The following is a 9,520-nucleotide window of genomic DNA, read 5'->3' as shown; positions in this document are numbered from 1 at the left end:
CAACAGTAATATATCTTATTTACATATTTCACCCAATTGCTCTGCTGTGTTCCAACTCTTTCTTGATTTCTCAGCTGCTAACTGTGCCTGCTTTGACCAACCAGTTACCTGTTGTCATTCTCATTGACACCTCCAGTTTGACTGAATTTCCTTTTGTCATCTGCAGCTGGTTATGATAACAATGCTTTACCCTTCCCAAGGGCCAGTCTAGTTTCTGCTTTTTTCCCTCCTTGCTTTAGTTTGTCCTGCTGTTTATCAAATTCACTGTTCTCTTTCTGACAACAGGGAACCTTGAAAGTCATCCAGTTCAATCACTAAAACTCCCACTGTGATATCTTTTATAAAGAATTATTTTATTTTTCTAGATTAAGAAGTTTATTTCAGGTAAAATATAATATACACAAATGAGTTTTGCAAAGGTTTTATTACTGAATAACTAGTTTGACTAAATCTTGAAATAAAAAACTTATATTTTAGTTAAATGTTCTTTAATACTCATAATATATATCATAATATGTGAAATAATAGTGTATTATATAACATATATTGCATGGTATAGACTATTGAACTTCCACCCTGAATTTATTAATGCAGTTTCTGCTAATGAAAAATAATGAGCTAATTACATTAATAGTAGCTATAATTTTTGAGTAATTGATGTGCCTGGGAAGGTTTTTATATGCTATCTCATTTCATTCTCAGCATAACTCTACGAGTTTTTACTATTGATATCTCTGTTTTATAGATGAGAAAATTAAGATTGAGAAAGGTTAAATGACATGAAATTCACATAATTGGGAAGTTGGTGATGCTGGATTCTAATCCATGTCTTTCTGATGCAAAAACCTGAGTTCTTAACCACTCTGTTATATGGGACAAAAATGAAGTAAATACCTTAAATAGAGCTAGCACTTTCATTCCACTTTGAATAATGTATTACTGAAACACAAAATAGGAAGATACTTAAGATCAAGGTTAAGAGGGCTCTGGAAATCTATAGCTAGAAATAAATCTTGGAGAGAGAAGACAACTATACTGTACCTTGAATCATCCATGAAGTCAAAACAAGTATGAGGGCTAACTGTAGTTAGAAATCAATTTCTTTCTCATTTTTCATAGCTTCTCTTTCCCCACACTTTGAAGTGTCCTAATCTGCTTTCCTACTGTGGCTTATTTCTGGTAATGTATAGTTGGGATAACAGCATCCTCACACCTAGTGGGCTATGTAGCTACTCATGCTGGGAATGGTAAGGATCGTGAGGAACTGTGGAGGAGAATACAAGCCACCATCACTTCAAGACAAAGACATAAGCTCTGGGATGGTGGGAACTGACTGAAGGCAATAACATCAAAACCACAGGAGCACCTTCACATGTGAAAACAAAACTCAGTCAGTAGCAGACTGACAGAGTACTTTGATGAGAAATAATATATTTTATTAAAGAAACTGCTTCTATTTGTTAAAAAGTGTGCCTTCAGTCATAAAATACATATTCATTTATCCTACAAACAAGTATCTAGGTAGGCACTATACTTGGTACAGAGTATGCCAAAATAGATAGATAGATAGATAAATGTCCTAGATCTCTAAGTCTTCATAGACTAGTAGAAAGATCAAATATGTAAATACTTTGATGCCCAACAGCAAAATACTACCAGAAATATACCTGCATTTAAACAAAATTGGGTTTATTATTTGCTGCAGCAAGGGAGACCTCACACCACAAACAAAGGGGAGCTTCAGAGGGTGTTGGGGAGACTTGTAGAATATTGGCTCATGTTAATAATTTGGGGGATGTTTCAAGGAAGCAGGGGTTTGCTCTGGACTAGGTGCTGCCAGAAAGTGGGAGCAATTCTATAATTGTGTATCTTAATACTCTTCATCTAGAAAGAGGGTGGAATGGAATGGGGTTAAACCTATAATTGGTTAGGAAGCAGCAGTTACTCAAGTTAGCTGGGAAAGAAGCAGATGTGACCATTTTTGTCATTAGCACAGTGTTTTTGTTTTTGCCTGTGCTTAAATGTGATTGTGGAGGGTTCTTGTTTTTGTTTTCCTTTTGTGATTTGCCACAAAGGAAACTCAGATGATTTTGGTGTTCTGTGAAAATGTTCCATTCAGCAGGAAACAGCATGGAGAATAGGGCTGCTTTTTTTCCCCTTATTGGGAGTTATACCATGCCTTGATAAGTGCTCAGTTATAAGAATACACAGGTATTGTGGGCGTTTGAGAAACTGATAACTTCTGCTTACAGATAGGTATCTTTAGAAAGGAGGTTCATGTGAACAGTGTCTTGAAGGATGCACAGGAATTTACTGGCTGAAGGAAAGATCAAAGGTCATTTCCAAGCAGAAGCAACGTGTGCAAGCAGATGTGGGCACACCCAGCATGATGAGGAACTTTGGGTAGTACAGTATGCTGGCATAAATGAGCTAACTGAGTTGAAATTGAGGCTGTCAGTTGGTGGTGGTGAAGTCATGAAGAAACTTGGACTTCATGCAGCTGGTAATATGGATCCATCAACAATTATTTGAATCAGAGGATGACATAATCATATCTGAGTTTTAGAAGGTAGATTTTGGCAGCCATGTGGAGAACAAATTAGTCTGAGGAGAGAAAAAAAGACAGAAATAATTAGAAAATTTGTTTAGGCAACAGATGATGAGTGTAAACTGAATCAGTAACAATGGAAATGAAGGACATAAAAGACATGAGACATTTCCAGTATAGAATCGACCAGACTTGGAGACTGTACCCTCCACTAAAATATGTAAGCTGCATAAGGGGAGGAATCGCATATAATTGCTCACCACTGTGCACCTAGCAACTAATACTACATCTGGCATGCGATAGTTGCTCAATGAATATTTGTTGAATTAATAAGCAAATTGTGAGAAATGAGTTGGGGAAGAAAATTTCAATGAAGGAGAAGCAGTAGATGTTTCTAAGTTATGGTGCTGGGTGAATGGTGATTTAATAAACTGAGATAAAGGAGCATATTTGTGGAAGAAGAAATTAGTTTGATTTTGGATGAGCACACAAAACAAATAGACATTGCTGGCTTTATATGTTAAATTTTTTCAAGGACTATTTTTAAAATGAAAGTAACCTATAGTGTGTTGATTAGCCAAATAAGAACTCAAGAGTCCCAAGATGTTACCTTATAAGAGGTTAGTAAGTTCCTTCCATGCTGAAAACTATTTTGCAATAGATGAAGGTCCCAGACTTATTTATTATATTTGGTCTCTAAAGAGACAGAGCTAAAAAGTAAAGTTCTGGAAAATATAACTGGCATAAGAATGAAAAATTTTCTTGTCTTTACCATAAATTATTTTCAGCTTTATGAAGGTATAATTGACATACAATAAATTGCACATATTTAAAATCTTTATTTGATGAGTTCTGGCCTATTTACACATCCCTAAAATTGTCACCACAAACAAGATAATGAGATAATGAGTATATCCATCACCTCCAAAAGTTTCTTTGTTCACCTTTGAAATCCCTCCCTCCCTCCCTCCATTGCTCTGTCCCCTCAAACCCAGTCCCCAGGCAACAACTGATCTACTTTCTCTATATATGCAGTATTTAGAATTTTTATGTAAATGAAATCCTACAGTACGTCTTCTTTTATGTCTGACTGCTTTCATTTAGCATAATTATTTTGACATTGACTCATGTTGTTGCATATATCAAAACTTCCATTTATTTTTATTGCTGAGCAGTATTTCATTGTATGATATATGAACAATTTCTTTGTGGAATCTCCTGTTGATAAACACTTAGGTTGCGTGATGGTTTTAAAACAAATTCTTTGATACTGTTCCCTTCAAGAGGTGGAACCTAATTTTCCTCTGCTTTCCAGTATGGACTGGACTTAGTGACTGATTTCTAATGAATAGGATAAAGCAGAAGTGATGGCATGCAATTTTTGAATCTAGGTCATGTAAGGATTTTGGACTTCCTCCTTACTCTCTCCTAGATCACCTACTCTGTGGGAAGCTAGCTGCCATACTATGAGGAAACTCAGGCAGCTGTACAGAGAAGCCCATGTAATGGGAAACTCTGGTCTGTCAACAGTCATAAATGAGTCTTGCTGGAAGCAAATCCTCCAGTTTCAGTCCAGACTTCAGATGACTGTAGCTCCTTGACAGCTTGACTGCAGCTTCATGAGTTACCCAGAGCCAGAACTGCCCAGTTAAGCTGCTCCCGAATTCCTGATCCACAGAAACTGTGAAATAAATGTTTGTTATTTGAAGTCACTAAGTTTTAGGGTACTGTGTTACATAGCAATAAGAAACTAATGTAGGTTGTTTCAGGTTTGGGGCTATTGCAGGTAAAGCAGCTATAAACATTTGTATACAAGTATTTGTATAGATAAACATTTTCATTTATTTTGATTTACTGTATATTTTGGCACCGTTTTTATTTTGCCTTACATTGTTTCCATTCAAGTGTCAAGTTGACCAAGGTTATAAGCTCCAGGTACTTATTTACTATTCTACACAGTGCTTAGCCCCACCAATTGCCTAGTATAAATGATCTATATTTTGAACTGGGATAAATTGAGAACAATAATAACTGCTCAAAGGACTTTCAGTAAGCATCTGAGAGGAGAAGGGAGAAGGTGATTCAGTGTTGTTGGTGGGTGGACATACTGATTGACCTCTCCTATTTCCACCTGGTGAAAAATGAATTGATTTGCTTAAAGTCCAGAGAGAGAATGCAGTTTGGAGTCCACAAAGAACTTTACAGCCTCAGGTGATATGAATTCTAGTTCAAATACTACACATAAATGTGGAGAATTAATCCAACTTCATCCTGGTGAAAATCTGAAGTGGTATGTTTCTCAAAATAGAAATAAATGAACTTTATCACATTGCCAGAGAGTGTCTTCTCTCTTTCAGTTGCTTTTCAAGTAATCTAAGTTGTGCTTAAGTGAACTTATCATGGCATTGAGAATTTGAGTAAGATTTATCTTCCAGCTTTCAGACATGGCTGGAGAGAGCATGTATGCTGAAATACATGCAGGAATACCTTGATGTTGCTCAATAAGTGTCTGTGGATTCTGTTCCTTTATCTGATGGAAGACACTGAGATTTTTAAAGGGGTTGAAATGTGGGATTTGAAATAATCGGCTGCATAAAAAAAATGTTCTGAGCAAAGGGAATGATACCAAACTTAACCACAGTGTACTGAATGATTCAGTTGTTACTGGGAGGTGGGACTCACTGCGTAGTAATTCTTGAGAGCTAGTAATAATGGGAAGTTTTAAAAAATATTCTTGAGATTTTCTTTTTTACATTTTCTTATCCTACTCTTGCTTCCATTCTGCCAAAAGTTTGCCTGGGGGAGATTTAGAATTGTTAAAACAGGAATGTAAAAAGGAAAAAAAAATAGTATTACTATTCAGCTTTTGACACCAAAATTCAGCAACCTTTTTTGGAGAAAAATAGAGCAAACAGATTTTCTAAACTCCTTTATCTCCTCCTTTACAAAGCTGAGATTGGTAATCCTAGTCATGATGTCTTGCATAAGGGAGATCCCATCAGCACAGGGAGAGGAAGACAGAAAACAAACCCATTCTAGGCATGGCTGATTAGGAAGTGCAGTAGTCAGAGTGGAAGGAAGGAGAGTGAACAGGAAGAGCACCAAGGCTCCTGCTGGCACTGCTTACAATAAAGACATGGAGCAACCTAAATGTCCATCAACAGATGACTGGATAAACAAGCTGTAGTAGATACATACAATGGAATACTACTGAGCCATAAAAAATAATAAAATAATGCCATTTGTGGCAACATGGATAGACCTGGAGATAATCATTAGTGAAGTAAGCCAGAAAGAGAAAGAAAAATACCATATGATATCATTTATGTGTGGAATCTAAAAAAAATGATGCAAATGAACTTATTTATAAAACAGAAATGGACTCATAGACATAGAAAACAAACTTATGGTTGGGGTGGGGGAGGGGACTGACAAATTGGGAGTTCAGGATTTGTAGATACTAACTACTATATGTAAAGTAGATAAACAACAGGGTCCTACTGTATAACACAGGGAACTATATTCAGTATGTTGTAATAGCCAATAATAGAAAAGAATATGAAAAGGAATATATATATATTACTGAGGAATATATATATATTACTCAGTTTATATATATATATATAAACTGAGTCACTATGCTGTGCACCAGAAATAAATCACAAAATTGTAAACTCGGTATACTTCAATATAAATTAAATAAATAAATAAATAAATAAATAAATAAATAAGGCTGCTGCCGCCCTCCCTGCCTCAAGTGCCCAACCTCAAAGCACAGACTCCTGGGTCAGAAACAAAAGACTATTAATCATAGCAATACCATTAGCTAGAGTGTCTGTATTTGCATAAACTCCTCAAGACTGAATGCCCACAGTGTGACAGGAAGCAAGCTACCTCACTCCTGCATATGTAGTTGACTGCACTTCTGAGGTTAGGAAATCTGGATCTTTTACAATGGACAGTGAGCCTGTCTGACCTCAGCCCTGGAGGGAGACGCTACCTTATTATCCCTATAGGGAAAGAAGGGATTACTATTGAAAAGATAATCTGTAGCAAGGCAGTCAGTGCCTCTAAAATGTTCAGAAATTTGGAACCCATAGAGAACTGTGTCCCAACAATCATGCCTGATTTAAAAAAAAAAGAAAAACCCATTAAGATAGGCATATGTCACTCATTTTGCAGAGAAGGTAGATGAGGGTCAGAGAAGTTAAGGATCTCACCATAGGCCCCATAGTGGTGCAGTTGGAATTTACACCTAGACCTATCTCCCTCCAAATCCTCTCTCTCCACCAAGCCACTCCCCAGACCCATGCACATTTATGGTCTATGTTTCTGACAAGCCAAAAATCATGACTGAATTCTTTTAGGAGGAAAATTTCTATCAGCTTATTGATCAGCTTACCCAGGATGAGAAATGTTATTTCCTGAAAGATATGCCAGAAGAACTAGAACAAAACTTTACAAATGAGTTTAGCATGCCTCCCCAAAAATGGGATGTGTTTACATTAAGACCCCAAATTCCAATTGTCAACAAAAGGCAGAGAGGAAAGAAAGAGCTGTTGTCCAAAGTGAAGGAATATCCTATGAATGTGAATGGAGCATTTGTCTTCTGTTGTGCATTTCCAGAAATTGAGCTGCTGCAAGTCTGGGAGGAGTGGTAAAACTATAACCTAGGAGGATGGAAAAGAAGAGAGAGCATTTTTTTTAAACCTGGGCAGATTTGGTAGCTTATCTCCAAGATGGCCACCATCAATTTCTTCCCTCCCTATGTATACATTCCATTCCCCTCTGGAGAAATAATGACTATTCCTCTCTTTCTTTACCCACCACCTTGAGTCTGAGCTGGACTTAGTGAATTCCTGTACAGTAAAATGCAACAAAATTGGCATTGTTACCAAACTCAGGTTCAGCTGCTCATCCCTCAAGAATCCAATACTGAGAGACAACTGTTGGGTAAAAGGAAAGATAGCTTATTGAGGAAGCCAGCAATCCTGGGGAGAAGTGATTTCATGTTTCAAAGAACCAACTCCCCATGTCCATCAAGGGCAAGAGCTTTTAAAAGGGGGTTTCAGGGGTATTCAGGTCTGGGGTGGAGCACGTGTAGAACAGCACAGTCAGCTCTGACAGTCATCTTTGAATTGGTCATGGAGGGGACTGATCAGTGTCATCTTGCTTGTTTTAAGTGTAGTTTGTTCCATTTCCTTGGAACCAGTTCTTGGAATTGTGTAAGATGGAGCAGCTTATGTCATGGCTATCATCTGGTCATCATGTAGTTAACTTCTTCCACCTGGTGAGGGTTTCAATATCTGTTAAATAGCTCAAAGAATATGGCTTAGAATATTTTTGAGGAGAAACTAAAAGTCTTTGTTTAATGACTAAACTATTGTTATTTTGTGTTATTTGATTGTTTTCCTATGCTTCTGCATTTTCTCACTTCTCTGATTAAATTTGTTCTTTGGCTAAAGTTTTTCTACAGATAGGAGGCAGGTAGAGGACAATGGGTCTGTTCTGGGAAGGCCCTATAGGGTTCTGATCCATTGCAGCATTCCAGTACTTCTAAGACTAGATCATAAGAAGTCTTGGAGCTTCTCTACGGTTCTCCTAAAACACTTGCACTGGGGGCAGTGTAAAAAGTCTAGCTACCCTGAGATTGTCATGCTGTACGGAAGCAGAAGCTGGCCTCATGAAGAGATAGATGTCCAGCCAGCCCCACACTTCCAGGCATGCTTGCGCATACACTGGTAATGTAAGCTAAGTAGTCATCATTTGCATTGTGAGATAATTGGAAGTTTAAAAGGGCAATTAAAACTTAAAAATAAATATTTTGCAGAGTTACTCTAATGATGTTTGAAATCTCTTTCAGGGACTGACTGACTGACTGGAGTTTGGTAAACATATCATTCAAGAGTGGCAACCAAGGGCAATTTTACCTGCCAGAGGACATTTGGCAATGTCTAGAGATGTGGTTTGGTTGTCACAACTAGGATCAGGAATGCTACTGGCTTCTAGTCAGTTGAAGCCAGGGATGCCTTTAAACATCTTATGGTGTACAGTACAGTTCCCCACAACACAGAATTATACAGCCCAACTGTTAATAGTGCTGTAGTTGAGGAACTGTGTTCTAAGATACCACAGGTAACTATATTTGAATAAGTGGTTTGGCAACCTATTTCTTATTTGAAGAGAGGCTTTTCTTGTTCAAATTTTCTTGTCATTTTAAATGTTTATATGAATCAGAACATATAGGTTGAGCCTAATTCATAAAGATACTTTTTTTTTTTTTACTGATTTAGTTCATTATTTCACAGTTGATGTACAGAGATTGTTAGATTTCTACCCAATATCTAGTCTCCCTTTTCCCCTATTTTATTATAGAACAGTAATTTTATTGTGGGCAGCAATGTGCTCAGCTGAGACTTTTTCTAGCCTCCCTTGCAGCTAGCTGGGGTGGTCATGTGACATTGGTTTGGCCAATGAGATAAAACTTGGTTGTAACTGGGATGGGAGTGCTGAGGTTCTGAGCAAGCTTTTTAAAGGGGGCTGACTCAGCTCGTGCCTACACTTTGGTCTGTCCCCTTCTTGCCATCAAGAACATGAACATGACACAGAAGGTGGATCAGTAACCTTACGACCGCAAGGTGACAGGCACTCACTGAGGATGACTGAGGGGCAAGAGAAAAGGTATGTTGGTCCCAGAAGATGTTGTGGAATGGGAATGTCAGGTCTCTACTGCCCATCTTGCCTTTTCATTACAAGAGAAAATTAAACAATGTGTTTCTCCATAACTTTTTTCTTTTTTGTTTGTTTGTTGTGAAATATAGTTGGTTGACAATGTTGTGTTAATTTCTGTTATACAGCATAGTGTTTCAGTTATACATATATTTATATTCCTTTTCATATTCTTTTTCATTGTAGGCTGTTACAAGTTATTGAATATAGTTCCCTATGCTATTCAGTAGGACCTTGTTGTTT

This window comes from Camelus dromedarius, chromosome 4, assembly GCF_036321535.1.
Source record: "Camelus dromedarius isolate mCamDro1 chromosome 4, mCamDro1.pat, whole genome shotgun sequence".
NCBI classification, from domain to species: Eukaryota; Metazoa; Chordata; class Mammalia; order Artiodactyla; family Camelidae; genus Camelus; species Camelus dromedarius.
This window is presented reverse-complemented; position numbering follows the sequence as displayed.